General features: G+C 37.3%; 1 long non-coding RNA gene across 3 annotated transcripts in view; it reads right to left on the minus strand.

Moving 5' to 3' along the window:
- LOC307002917 overlaps positions 1-15,753 on the minus strand; it is a 33,420-nt gene extending 17,667 nt beyond the window's left edge. Inside the window, exons 1-2 of one of the 3 annotated variants that reach the window (XR_013798578.1) lie at positions 14,767-14,876; positions 13,728-13,877 (exon numbers count right to left, since the gene is read on the minus strand). This is a non-coding gene — a long non-coding RNA (uncharacterized lncRNA). Of the gene's footprint in view, positions 1-13,727; positions 13,878-14,766; positions 14,877-15,589 lie in introns of those variants that run through there. The other 2 variants (XR_013798579.1, XR_013798580.1) reach the window with 2 other exon arrangements.
- Between the last annotated feature and the right edge of the window lie 263 nt (positions 15,754-16,016).

Genomic DNA, 16,016 nt, shown 5'->3' on the forward strand with positions numbered 1-16,016 from the left:
TTTCTTTTCATTATAATGACATCAGGTGGATAGGTATTTTCAGTCTTCTCGATCTTACATTATTTGATCTACTTTTGTCCCCTTTAAATTTATTTCACAATAATAGATTTCAGTTTACTTTTGATGTCAAAATCTCAGAATTTGAAAAGCTGTCATGACAACTAAGCCAGGTGGCACAATAATCTAAAATAAACCATGACAACCTGTTATCATAGTAAAAGTTGGCTCTGACAACAATCATCTCTGTTTATCAATAATGTAAAGGCTTACAAAATTGATATGCAGCAACAATTTTGAATTCATTTCATTTTGGGCACTTAGATAATGAGAATTTTTTAACATCAGCACAACAAAGTCTCCAGGATACTAATAAATCATTCATCACCTAATAAGTGATGTATTATTTATTGGTATTCAATTTTTCATGTTTTGGCTCATTGATCGTAGTGAAGTATGAACTGTGCTCAGATTTATTTTAGGAAATACAGACAGAAATGCTTTCTGTTTGACAGCCTTTAAAATGTGAATGCTACTCCAATATTTTTTATTTCCTCTTTAAATGTTATTGATTATTATTATTATTATTATTATTAGGAAGAGGTGTATTATTGAGTTGTAGCAGTGAACACATGGCTGTGCAAATTAACTTTTCCCCCCTGTGCTTTCTAGTAAAAGCCAGGCAGCCTCCCCCCGGGGAAGGAAGTCAGCAAGCTCCTTTGCAACACAATCTCTGGTTCACAGGGTTCCAGTTTGATCAGCCTTCCATGTAAGCACACTACTCTTGATACTCATTAGGTTCCCTTCATTAAAAAGTTTGATGTTTTTCACAATTCCATGTCTTTTATCAACACGTTACTGTGAAAACTGTTAACTCTTTCGCTGTGAAAAAAAGAAAAAAGAAAAAAAAAAGCCCTTTGAGCCTAAATATCTACCATCAGAAAAAAAAAAAGCAATAATCATTGTCATTATCACAAATCTGCTCTTGGTCTGTTGGTCCTAAATAACTAATTTAGCTGCAAAACAGCTTCATCTATTTTGCCTATTCATTATTCTTCCCCATCATATATCTAAATACAGATCTTCAGTTTATAACTGACAGCTTATTACCTCTGAACACATGCTGATAAATTTAATTCCAATGAGTTAGCTTCAATTTTCCTATCCTATTACCACCTAATATTGCACCATGAGGGAAAACACTGAGCTGATGGAAAATCGGTGGAAGAAAAAAAAGCAACAAGGAGAGAGAAAATAACAACATGTTTTGATGGCTATTATTACATTTATTTGTTCTTTAGTTTGATGATCACATTTTTTATTATTTACCCATTTTAATTCATTTATAATAATTCCTTATTTTAATCAATTGAATTAAAAAATATATATATTTCTGTTCAATCTGATGTTTGGTAAGCTACAGCAGTTGAATCTCTCTCTCATAGACAGAGCTGGAATTGTCATTCTAATTTAGATGTCATATATATATATATATATATATATATATATATATATGCTTATAATACTTAATACCTTCTTACAATAATAAAAATCCAGCCTTATTGTTTCACACACAAGCAGCCTTTCGTGACACTTTGTTGTAGAGAAATGCCCTCATGAGGAGCCACCCTCTCTGCTTTGTGACAAAGGACAAGAGACTTCTTTAAAGAAGTAGAAATGCAACTGAAACGCATGCCATCAGAAGAGAAAATATTATTGTGCTTAATGTTTGAAACATAATGGCGCACAATGCACTACAAAACTAATAAGCCTCCTTCAGCATATACCCCCCACGAAAGCTGCATTTAGAGCGCTGTCGGGTCTCTTATTTGCCAAAAATAAATAAAGGAGCTGCATACTCTTCGTTCTTTTTTTCTTATTATTGCTTTGATGTTGCCCTGAATAGCACTCAATTAACAATGTGGCTAATGAGCCCATTAAGGATGAAAGAGTTCTCAACAGGTATGAGAGGAGGATGCTGTTCTTGGAGTCTCGGGGCTCAGTGCTCAGTGCAGCAGGAGTTGCACACTGCTCCTTTACACAGGCTCTAGAAGCAAAGCCCTTGTGCTAATATCAAACAGAGAGAGGAATTACAGGCGTCTTTTCTCAGCACACTTCAACGACAGAGTAAAATAATCTTATATCCGGGCAAATATAAGTCGAAGCCGCGGGATTTATACATTTATTTTGCGCGCGCCGTAATATGTCTGAAATAATTAGAAGTTGTTTTAAAAATAAAATAAAAGTATTTGCGAATAGTTTAACCCGATAAACGACCGAATCAGAAAAATAATGATTTAAGCAGTTAAGCTATACGTAATTTGCAAATAAAGAATGGCTGCGTTTGAATATTAAGATGCAGTTTGTTTATTAAAATAGCGGGGAAACACCCGTGCCAAAACTGTCTGCTGTGTGAAATGACACTTTATTAGCTCGGCGCAGACTACGTTTGTTTTCTTGCTGTGATAATATCATGTTCATTTTATTTTCTCCAAATAAACATAGCCTACGTGCTTGTATATTTACGACCTTTAAATTTGTGTCTCAATGTGTGAATGTAACCTATTTATTCAGCCCACGTGAACTTAAAGACATAAATAGCCAACGGATGTTAGTTATCTCTTGAGCGCAGATATGATTCTTTAAATAGGCGCGTCTGGCTGCCTGCAATAAAAAAATAAAATAAAAAATAAAAAAATTCTAACAAATCAAATGGTTTCATCACATGTACTAAAATAACATATGATCGTGCTGACGACGATGACCACCCGCTGGATTTTGGTATAGGCTAATCTAATTTGTGATGGTGTGGATGTGTGATGATGTGTGCGATGGTAATAACATTTGATGGAGAGATGATATATATATATATATATATCCTATTACTTTTTTGAAAAAAAGCTTGGACTGTCGTTCTGTTGTCCCTGTCCATCAATCAGACATGATTATTATACTATTTTTTATTTTATTTTAAACAAAAAAATGTGTTTTCTAAAAGAAGCAAAGTGATGATAATGATACTTGTATTGGGCACATCGATGCTTAGTTGTAGTAGGCTAGTAGTAATAATAATAATAATAATAATAAGCACATAAATGCCAAATTAAATTAAAATAGGCTATTAGAAAAAGTTTAGTTATTTTCAGAAAAAAGTGCAAAACACAATTTTACTGGTTTAAACACAAGTTTATTATATTGTGGTAAATTATGGGAGAGGAAACCAAAAAAAATCTTGCAATTACCGTCTAAATTATAAACAGGAAAATTTTAATTAAAGAGACAAGAAAGAAAAAAAAGATATATATATATATTGTGATTCTCCCCAAAAATCACATAGCCTTAAACGACTTTCTTACAAATCTCAATTAGCCGTTACAACACACCACTGCCTGTTTTGTTCATTCCTTTGATACCGGTAATAATTTGTACATTATAAAAGTGCCATCACATAAGTTAGTATGGTATTAAGGTTTGTTAATAATGAACCTGCATCAGATCTCTAAAATAAAGGACGGAATAGTTCGCGTTTGGAGGAAAAATAATTAAATATTTATTTATTTTTGACAAAATCCGCGTTTCATTCTTTTTTCAGATTTTGCGTCCATGATGAACCTAATTTAACATAGTTGCGTTTAAAAGTTTCAATTCTCAAAGGCGAGAATTTTAGAATGTTGTTGTTTTAGACGAGAGTTCAACGGTTGTTTCTATTACGATGCTTAGCGCAGTTGTCCATGTTACTGCATCTAAAGTAGGTTCTTCAGATTTGAAAAGATATGGTACTCTCCTCCCCATCCATCAATGATGTTACAACCTAAATGTTTATATTAAAAAAGAAAAAAAAATGATATAACGAGTAATCAAATCAAATTATAAAGATATCAACCGACTAATTGCATTTTTATTAGCTTGTGAATAAGATGGTGCTGTGCCAAACATTGTGTGGTGACAAATGGACTGATGCAAAGGATGGGGCCAGTGTCTGACCGAATGGGGGGCCCCCAGTAAACTGATTATGAAAATGTGCAGGGCAGCACTCTGTTTTAAACTCCCAACCTCAGCACTTCAGCTTGAACACATCTCTCTCTGAATGATTTTCCACTATGGTGCATCTGCAGGCATTCTCCTGGATGCTTTCCAGCTTTTGTTGAGCTGATGCGCTTTATTATTAACAGAGTTTATTGTATTTAACTAAATGTTTTGAGTTAATCTCGCTTGAATATGTATTCAGTTTGGTCTGCGACATATTGAAATGTTACTTTTTTTGTGTTTAGTGGGTGTTGTGTTTATCAAATCATTGCACAGTTTACATTTCATGGATTGTTTACAGATGGATTGTTTAAACTTGTGGGTGTGCCTATTGACTGCCATTTTGCATTGTTCTGATGTGCTATTTTTTATTATTATTATTATTAAGGAATCTTTTGTAAAAAAAAAAAAAAGAATTTACTATATTAAGCCTACATGATTTGAATGCAATGCAACCAGCATGCAATTTTCAGATTCAGCCTGCCACTTACTGTACATTATCGTGTTCCCTGCTTTCTGAATAGACTGAATGGAAAAGGTACAAGAGAAAACCAAATAGCAGCGTTTTGCTTTCAAAATAAATACACCCATCTGGAGGTGTAATGACGCAAATTATATGGAATTCACTGACATTGAGAAGCTAATAAATAAATAAACTGCTCGAATGTGGAACAAAGTTATTGAGATGTTAAACCGGCACGTCCTGTACGGAAGTTTCCGAATGTTATCTGTCGCTTCAGCTCGATGATGGCTCGAGGTGTTTGGAGTGTGAATCTGCTTAAAGCCGCCAATGCAGACATACGTGGCATATGCTAAATACAGATAAGAGTGTTATTTAATAGATCTGGAGAAAAGACCCGTCCACATAGCTCAATGAATGTGCTTTGAATGAGCTTGATAAGTTGGCTTAAGCTGAATGAAGTATCCAGTGCAACACTGAGTTGCTGTTTGAGCTTGTGACAAACTTGCTGTTTAGTTAAGCCTGCATCCAGGGGAGGGATTAGAGGAAAGCCGTCAGGATCAGCCTCTGTCTCCAAAAAAATTCTCATCACTAGTAATTGCATACTCCCAAACAGGGCCAAATCAGCTACTTAAAGAACGGAAATAATAATGAACGTCTTTTCGTGGGTCATGTACTATGGTTGAATCTTTATAAAACAGCATGGCTTGCGTGCGTGAAGATTTCCTTCCATTACGGCTTTCTTACTTTGCATTTTCAATCGCATATTCAGATAAACCACACCAGAACGTATAAATATTCCTCTCTCTCTTCATGAAACATGCAATAGGCTGAATGGCACATATTAATTAGTCTTATTTTTTCCCCCTCTAGTTTGCTCACTGATATTCTCTCTAACAGTTGAGTTCACTAATAACTTTTGACTGAAAATTCAATTTCAGAATTGAAAGTGTTTTGGGGCAAATGAAACATATACAAGAGTGTTTTCTCTTTGAGGTCTTTAACGGCTATGGAGTAAAGAGGTGATGAGAAGGGCAGCTAAGCCTCTTTTAAGCTTCTCAAACCTCTTAGAGGACTGAAGCTTCTGAGGCTTGAGCAGCTATAACGGGAAAGACTAGCAAGTCCTCCAATGACATAAATGGCTACTTGTTTAATTGTTACATTTTCATTCATTTATACTTTGTTCTTTTCAAATTCTTTTTGAAATATCTGATGATCAAACAATGAAAATTGTAATAGTTTGCACCGATATAAAGTTAAAAAAAAAAAGATATATCCTTGCAAACTATTACTTAGGAACTTTTAAAAAAGTATTCAACAACTTGGCTACCAGAACTTTCCATTAATCAGGCCAAATTGGCTCTAAGGTATGCACGTTTTTGGGGATGTAGAGAGCCATATCTCTGAAGCAATGCTGCACATTTCTGTAGAGTTTCTGGCATATGAGCTGTCTTGTCAAATCAGCCTGTCTCCGCTTAGCTTCTTTAAAGTCACACTATTTCAAATGGAGCCATATTTTTTAAAAAAAGGAAAGAGGAGTCTGATTTGCAGGAAGCCTCGGGCGATGGTTTTGAGGAGAGCATGATAAGCAGGGGGGTGGGCGCACACACTGATCCATTTCTAAAAGATGACTCTGTGAGCGGTTCTGGTAGAGCTGTTATTTCATGTTTTTTTGGATACAGGCACCCTGTTCTCTTTGAAGTCACTGTCACTCATGGGAAGGCGGTGAAGGTGATGCACTAGGGCAACGTGGACTCTTGCATAATTCTTCAGTCTTTCTTACCAGAGGGGCTGTGCAGGCTGACTGGAGCATATGTCACACCGGAAAGCAGCAACATCTGGTGACGGACAATGAGATATCAGAGGTTTGAACCTGATTAAAGGCTTCAGAAATATTTGCCGTCCAGTCTTTTAGTTCCAGCAGCTATATCATGTCCTTTCCTCGCTCGGTCTTTCTCTATCTGCCTTCGTTCACACCGAGTTTTGGAGAGTTTTTCCATGCAATATTCACACTAGCTACTAGAATATGGAAACGGATACATATTCCCTTTTCCATGCAATATTCACACTAGCTACTAGAATAGTATATGGAAAATGATACATATTCCTTATTCCATGCAATATTCACTAGTATATGGATGGGAAATGATAAATATTCCTCAACAATTAAATACAGCGAAGTAAATAAAGCATAAAAAAAAATGCTGGGTTGTTTCAACCCATGTTTGGGTCAAATGTGGACAAACCCAATTGTTGTGTTTCTAATTTAATAAAAATAAATAAACCAACGGTTGGGTTTGTCCATATTTGACCCAAACATGGGTTGAAACAAACCCAGCATTTTTAAGAGTGTTCGTTTAAAATTCAATATATAAATAGATTCTGCTGTCAATCAACCAAATCTCGGTTTTGAAACAACAATTAAGACATGTGAAATGTCTTTATTTACATTCAATAGATATTTCTGGTCAAGTGACTGCTCAGCGGTCTGGGCGATGGCCTTTGACTCCACTGTGCGCGGTTAATGAGCTTCAGTGACTTCTCCTCAGCTCCCCTCATCTCACATGCATGAAGCCTGTTAAAACAGACTGTTAAAGATATTCAGCTCACCACTTCGGTTTCATTAAAAGCCAATAGCAATACAAGACGGTAATCGAAAAAAAACAGAACCAGCTAGTCTATATCTGCTGAAGAGAATTCCTTAACGTGAGGAGCTGATTATATTTCTTTTCCTTTTCTTTTAGAACACAAGATGTGATAACCAAGTGGCTGGAGCTCAAAATGCAGCGGCTGATTAATGCGTTTTGCGGTTTTAAAAGTTTGTTCAACTTTGAAAGTATTCACTGAAGGAGAAAAGTCGGTAACATTTTATATGGTTCATTAGTTAACATTAGTTAACTACATTAATTAGCATGAACTAATAATGAATTTATACAGCATTTATTCATCTTTGTTAATGTTAATTTCAACATTTACTAATATATTATTAAAATCCTGTTAACATTAGTTAATGCACAGTGAACTAACATGAACAAACAATGAATGACTGTATTTTTATTAACTAACGGTAACAAAGATTAACAAATACAGTAACAAATGTTTTGCTCATGGTTCGTTCATATTAGTTAATACATAATGTTAACTAATGAACCATATTGTAACTAATGAACCATATTGTAAAGTGTTACCGAAAAGTCTTTCTATGAAAAGTCTTCCCATCCTTTCCATGACTAAAATGATCAAATTTGTTTGCCACTGTTACTGAGGTAATATTTGTTTAAAAGAGCCAATTATTGACTCCTCATAAAGCCCCAGATATTAAAAGGCAGAGTAGTACAATCCGGACTTATAGTAATTTATTCAGTAATATGGAGATATGCGCGGTGCTTGGAAAATATGTCAAAGGGGCATCTCTTTCACACCCCCACCTTCTAATAAGGCAGTTCGGCTGGCCTCAACTGTAATATATTTTACCAATAAAGCAGCAGCAAAGCCCGGGTGGCCTTTTGACCAGGACTGAGCACTCGGAAAGCAGCAGGCAGTCACTGCTAACTAGGCCGTTTCCTCTCTCTGATATTAGCTACCTGTCCCCTTGGCTCCGCTCGACACGGAGAAGGGCTTAGCGCTTGATATTTTCATTTGGGCTCTGCCAAGATGCAACACCCCTGCTTTAATCTTGTGTTTGACGTTAAGCTCTGTGTCACTGAAAAAGCCCGACTGAACTTCAACCTTAGGGTGGTGCTGTCATACAAAGATGATGTGGCTGGGGAGTGGCAGCGCCTGGTCCGTCCTTGACCCCAACTATTGGCCAGTCGAAGCCTTTCCCCTGCCCTTTTTCTAACCAGGCCAATGCACTGACAGGTGAAAATTTAGCACTGAGGGCTCAGAGCCGGGCCTCCCTTGTTCTGCCTGTTTCCGGCATAGTGCCAAAGACAAAGCGTCATCGTGATTTTCACTTGAATGGAAGAGGACAAATCCCCCCCAAAAATGACCAGACTTTGACAGCCATTGACCTTTGAACTCTGTCACGCACTTGTCATCCACAGGATTATGGACAGTGATGTCTCTATTTCGATTCAAATGCGCAAGTTTGAATAAGACGTCGCAATTTGCGCGATCCGGAGGCCTTTGTTATAGAAAGAGCGTCGCATATAAGAACAGAGAGACAATGATAGCGAGAGAAAGGCTTCATTATGGTACAGATGTCTCCATTTGACAAGCGGCTGAGAATGTCTATTAAAATATGGAGAGGATAATTGTTTTAAATGAACAAAATTAATATCAGCACTTTCGTTGGACATAATGGCACTGTTAAGAGAGGTACAGTGGCTGAATGATATACACATCTTCACAAACAGTTAAAGCACTCAAAAAAAAAAAAAACATACGCACACATTTGCACACAAAAGGTGATACTATTATAACGTTACATAAGCAGAGGCCGTAAAAGACTGGCACGGAGTCAGATCTCCCATGCTGAGCGAGACTCCATCACAAAGACAAGACAGGCTTTCCTGCTCTATGATCCCGCTGACAGCCGTTCTTTCTCTCGCACACACAATCACTTTGCCTCTTCTCCCTCATCATTTAGTCGGCAGCCCACCTGACTGATGCCGGAAAAACCAATTGTTCGCCATAGCATCAATGTCAGTCTATTACTCCATTCGCATATAATGACAGCCTGTCCTTTTGGCACAGATTATAGTGCTCTGTCTCAAAGCAGCAAAGTGTGGAGTTTCCCTGACCTGCACGGGGATGAGTGTAAACACCCTCATTTAGTCACCAAAACAGAATACATTTCACTGATTAGGGAGTCATTTTCTGTCAAACTAATCACAGAGCGCTTGGTACCGGCATCAGAAAGAGAGTGCATTATTGATCTACTCAGCTGAAGCACATTGTTACAGAATGCGTGTGTGGGGCTCTTTATCTGAGGCAGGAGACGATTTGGTGCGCGCAAGCAAACATCACAACAACTGCGGCTTACATAAAGTCTATTTACCACACCAGACGTAAATATGCATTTTTTTTCCCCACACTTAAAAGATAAAAAGGAAGGGGGGGAAATGGTTTCGCCGTGCGGAGACATAATGCATCATTATAAAGTATAGGAGCGCAGGCAGCGAGCGGCATTCGGGAGTCATTACCGAGCCCCGGGTCTGCTCCATTTGCCATGCCGCATATGTGAAGCCTTTGTGGAGGTACTACATAAAAGTAATCTACCATTTCAGGCATGACTTCCACTGCACTGAAGACAAACCTGTGGGCTTTTCCGTCATTATCAGGGTTGACAGGTCCACCTGAAAGAAAGCTTTTTCCTCCCTTTCATTTGCGCCGTATAGATATTGATTGTAATGGGAGCAAATTTCTCCCCGTCATTATCATGCTGACCAATATCAAAAGACTAAAATGGCGCATTTAAGAGTCTCCTGCATAGCAACCGCAGATAAAGCACATTGTCCTGACCCTCATTATACGCAGCCAAACGGCAAGCTGCAAGCGTCTTTGATCAGCCATTTGAGCCTGACTGAAAACTGCATGTTCACCACCACAAAGTATCTCTCTGAACTGACTAATTGAATAGAGTTGGCCGGTTCTATTATGCCGTAATAAAGAAGTCAGCATATTTCCACAGGTTGACCCTAATCATTGGAATGTGTGGTGGATTTAATTACCTCCACTGAAGTAACCAAAAATATGGCGGAGATCAAGTGAATTATGCCCCCTTTCTGATATTGTTCTCTATACTTAGAGCTTATATAAGAAGGTGACATGAGACTTCAGTCAAAACAAAAGCCAGAAGCTACTAATGAGACTTGTTAGTGATGCTAATTTATGTAAATGTTATTAATTACAGACACCTATCTTTCATCTGTGCCATTTGGCGGAGAAGTAATTAAAAACAACAATGAGAATCCCAGCAGTGGAAAAGCAAACATGATCAAAGGATTGCACAAGGAAAGGAGAAAGACCCTGTTCCTGAACTACGCATTGCCATGGGCAACTAAGGCCTCATTAGAGTCCGAGACATTTGGTTGATCACCAGTTAACCTGATTTGCTGTTTTTTTCCCCCTTTTCATTTTCATAAAGGCCTCACACCTCACCGCCATCTCCTCTCCCTCTGATTGACAGGGCTTGCTGGCAATCTGCGTCTCTGTTTCGCCACAAGGTTATAAAGGCCTCCATATGATCAGTTACAGTATTATGTCACCAAACAACTTCAAAATCGCCCCATGTTGGGCGGAAAGCCACGGCCGTCTTTGTAGCCCTGCAGAAGGGCCCTTTGATAGGAACAAGGGCAGGAATTGTGGCATGTATCATGTGAGCTGAGGTAGAGCACTGGAAACAGATACGGAGAGATCAATAGTCCTCTCTGCTGTGCCAGCCCTCAGGATATTGACCCAGTCTCCATGGAGGACCTTCCATTTTAAAGAGTTCACTGAAGATAAGAGCTACTAAGAGGAGGAGCCCTTTAGTACTTTTGCTAGCTTGCTTATGACCATGATTTCCTCAAGACCTCCAAGGTATTATTGCCACCAACAATAAAAAAAAGAGATAGGCATACGTGTGTGTGTGTGTGTGTGTGTGTGTGTGTGTGTGTGTGTGTGTGTGTGTGTGTGTGTGTGTGTGTGTGTGTTTTTTCCTTTGCTTGCCTTTCCTTTTCGGTACGCCATATTTCACACTTGTTTTGTACTTCTGCAAAGTGAGTTTTTTTTCCCCCTTTTGTTTCACATAATTATACTGTAAATTGCTGTTAATCACTGTTCTACTTCAATAATGAAGAGCAGGAGCAGGCATGGGAGGAGAAACTTTGGAATACAATACAGAAAATGAAACATGAAATGAATGTGATCCACCTTTCTGGCCCTTTCCTCGCTCTGTAATTTGTGGCATTTAATGGAGGAAATCATTGTGATTTTGTACAATAATATGAGATGGAAAGTGGAGAGAATTAGAACCAAGATCTGTTTTTATCGTGAAATAAAACGAGACTACAAATATTCAAATAATTACACCATATTGTCTTTTCTTTCATTTTTTTATTTTTATACTTCCAATCACAACTTTCTTGTTATTCCACGGAAACTGGAACTTAATCTGAACGGTGATGTATTGCTTAAAAATAACAATGAAACATTTTTTCAATAGAAAGTGAATCACACAGAGAGAAAAGAGAGTTTGATGGTGTTTTCCTCACATATCTACATTTTATCAGAAAGATCTAAATCACAACTATTATTTACAAAGGTAGTGATAAAACGTTAACAGTGGGGTCAATGGTTATAATTAACAGAGTACCGGTACCTACTTTCTGTATTTACTTTCAGATGTGTAATAATAATTATTATTATTATTAAAACAACCTAACGCAACAACATTAAGGTGAAGAGATAGAATTTGACTCCATTCCCAAAGGTGTGGTTCCTCAGAAGGCATTTCAAAATTAAACCATTTAAGGAATTTATTATAATGTATTGTCTTTACTGATAATTCTGGACTCAAAAAGACTTGACCCCTAAAGGCATTAATTAATTTCAGCACATTTCAAACCAATACATTTTTTATTTCTACATTAATATTGTTACTTGGGCCTTCAGTATATAGATTGCAAAAAATATATTATTGCTAACATTTTGATTTGATGCACTTAGACCTACATCTTTGCATCATAATAAATGCATTCTTGAAACATTTCTCAAGTTTTATATTCTGTCATTTGTAGCATGCATGCACTGAATATGTAAAACCTAACCAGAAAGAGGAATAATTATAATAAATAAAACCGTCCAATGAGAATGCAAAGGGGTGAAGGTTGTGTTTAAAATGGGAAATTAGCTACTCATCCCAATATTATTCTACCCACAATAAAAGCAAGTCTTAGTGGTGGGTCGATAAAGCATTTTCCAATTCATTTTCCTCGGCTCTCGAAGCCAGGCTCAAATCTAACCATTGATCGCACTGTTAATCCATAACCAAGCTCAATCCACCCCCATGGAATGTATCACAAAATAAAACCGATAATAGGCAAAGGATCTCTTGACTTTCCAAATAACCGGGAAAGAGTTAAGCACAGATTAGGCTTTGGTTCATTTAATATACACTTACGTACCTCACTAAAAGCACTCAGGATTGACACCGCCTTGCTTTACCATGCTGCACTGTTGGGTATAACAGTAAGTGTTTTGTTTGTGGAGACTGAATTATTCCTAGAAAACGATAGCACAATTGTGACAAATACACTATTTTGAAATGCAAAAGTGAACAAAAAGCCTCTAAATCCACATGAGTCCACATTATTTTTTACTCTCCTCTGTTTTTCTTTTCCAGCTGAGTGACCTCCTCTGTTGGCACAATCTAGATCTGACCCCAGACCAAGAGAGTTCAGCTTTTGTCTACTGCCCAATGACCAGCAAAAACCTTCCCGAACGATGGAAATGTCATACAGGTCCTCTCTCATTGTGAATGATGACATGGCATCACCTTAAATCAGTGCTATTAGTTCCTGAAGAAAACAAATTGTAGTCAAAATGGTGTTATCCACTCTCTGTTGCACTATTAAGGGGGACCTTTTTAAACATATTTCTTCTGTGGCTCAATATTAATATGAAATAAGTGATTTTGCTCTTTAAAAAATGTGCCAACATGATTTTTTTTTAATAAAAAATGCTTTTTTTTGTTTTACAGCTGAATCTTGAGCGTGTGTGTGTGTGTGTGTGTGTGTGTGTGTGTGTGTGTGTGTGTGTGTGTGTGTGTGTGTGTGTGTGTGTGTTGTGTGTGTGTGTGTGTGTGTGTGTTCTAATATCTGTTGTTCAATTAAAGTGTTATGATTAAAAATGGCTTGAAAAATATACAAACACTCAATTTTCACCCTTCTGTTATAATAGGAAGTTAATAAAAAATTGATTCAAGGACACACATTTTATCACAAAAAGAAATGGGGGGCCTTTGTCTATAGACATTTTTTCTTCCGACAAGAAACATGTTTCAGCAGCTCCTGACAAACGTATGATTGATCCTTGAAAATGACCCAATCCAAACACAGAAGCTGATAATGGTTTGAAAAGATGGCTCTATTATGGGATAGTATTTCATGTTGTGGAGAAATTGCTCCTAATGAGCCTTGTTCTAAAGGCCTGCAGGCCTGCCATCCCTCCCCTTACTCTCCAGACCTCCAGGGGTTAGTGTCTGTGCGTCAGGCCCCCATTGTTGCCTGCCGACGGATAATGTCCTTATTAATTGTACCTCTTTGTAAGGTGTCAGCTGCAGCCTTCGATTGAGACGGATGGGTCCTCTGGAGTCTGCTCTCTGGCCCTCTACTGCTAGCCTATCTTTAGACAGCACACAGGTGCACCATTTCTCATCCTGCAGCTCGGCACTTGCCCAAGGCACTCACTGTAATATGACCAAAATTTTATGAAAGAAGAGAGAGAGAGAAAAAAACATGAGAAAGCGAAATAGTGAAGGTTTAAAAAAGAATGTGTGTGTTTGCATATGTGAAGGTTAATATGGATAAGCTGAATAAATTGCTTCAGTAAACATCAAACGCAGGGTAATGAACAATGCAAAATGTGAAGGCAAAATTAACCAAAATCTATTAAACATCAATTAGATGTTTTGTGGCATGTCTTTTGAAAATGGAGACAGAAAAGGTTTGCGACCTTAAAGTTAGTAACTGAAATGTATTAAATTAGTTCTGACAGGACTGTAGTCTTTTATTAGTGACACTGAAATGCTGACAGAGAGGAGGTAGAGAGTGGGAGTTATAAACACCTTTTACATCTGTCAAAGTGTGCAGCATCTGATGCTTCAGGTGAAACGCAACCAAACATCTCAATCTGTCAAAACTAACCTTGTTATTTTTTAGATTTTTTTCAACAACAACAAAAAAAGTGTTTTGTACAGCGGAATCAAAAAGGTTCTGACTGATGGTACTTTTTACTATTGTATTCGAAAGTTAACATGCAAAACAACAATATAATGGTTTAAATGGAAAATCATACAGGCTATTACAGTTCATAACAACTAGCCTATAATGATTTACTTATGTATTGATTTTCCATTAAAAAAAATATTTTAAAGCCGTTTTAAACGTTTGTCTATGAGAAAAATAAATGTTGAGAATATAGAAAAGAGGAGCCTTTAATCTGATAACTAAATAAATAAAAAAGCAGCCCGTTATCCTTATGATGAATGTATGTGATGGCGGGTAACCCCAAGTACTGATGCGGGGCAGGATAAGGTGACAAGGTCCATCCGTGTGGTCCAGACTTTTCATAATTACCTTTTCTGCTCATCTCAGAGGAAGCACTCATAGAGTATATGGGCCATAGCTACACTGGGACTTCCACAACAAATGCCCTGTCCCATGGCAGTCCGCCATAAGCCACTGTCACTTACCTGGCCCATTTATCTCTGTAATTATGCTCACCTGGACTACATGCCTGAAACTAATTTAGTCATTAGTTTCAGTGCAGCTAGTTCCTGTTAAAAGTCAGCTCTGGAACTTCATGTATCCCCCAACAGTTACTATAATCATAACCATTTACTCATGAATATAAACAGGTCACTGGTTGTGCATGATTAAGCACAGACTGGAGGCGAACAGGCAAGTATAAGCACTGCCATCCACCGTGTGATGTGCTTCTGTAAACGATATCAACAGCTTGTTTACATTTCTCCCTCATATTTGTAAGAACAAATTAGTTTGCAGATATTCGTCAATATTGGTATGGAATTGTGCGCTTGTATAAGATGCTTGTGCTGCAAAATGTAGCTATAGAAAGAATATGTCATGAATAATCATATCAAGAACGATAACTAAATGCCAGTTTACACTAACGTTACGTTAATTATATCCAGCATAAAATAAAGGTCTTACTAGCTAATCCACACACTTATGACACAGAGGAACGATATAGTTTGATGAACGATGAAAACATTGACAGCCAAACAAATTTCACGTTAAAACGCAAACTGCAGTGTTCACAGCAGCAACAGTGAACACGTACGTGAATGGTGGATACAATAGTTTTGTGCTTTGTTATTGTATAATGTTAAAGGGATCGTTCACCCAAAAATGAAAATGTAATTAATTACTCACTCACCCGTTCAAGACCTAAACAGTAGAGATGGTTCCGATTTCAGAGTGCTGGACTAAACACAAATTGCATGATGGGTAACAAAGTCACCAACTTGTTTGACGACATGAAACCATATTTATTTATTAATTAAAAAAATAATTAATTAATTATTATTATTTAGTTTTGGGAGAAATTGTCATGTGAATGAACGCCGGGGCAGAGGGCGCTTTCTAGAGTCATCCCGACCAAACTTATTTTTACCGGAAGTAAGGTGTTTCCTGTGAAAATGTGAGACTTCCGATTTATTAAGCCGTTGGAGAAATAAAGGGAATCAAAGTGTTGTAAAAAGACAATACATTAAAAAATAATATGGTAATAAATAGGCCTAGTTTGTCATATTAAGCTGCATAACAAGCTGTTTTGTATAGGCTACTACAGCTAAACATAGAAG

The sequence above is a fragment of the Phoxinus phoxinus genome (assembly GCF_949152265.1).
Source record: "Phoxinus phoxinus genome assembly, chromosome: 8".
NCBI classification, from domain to species: domain Eukaryota; kingdom Metazoa; phylum Chordata; class Actinopteri; order Cypriniformes; family Leuciscidae; genus Phoxinus; species Phoxinus phoxinus.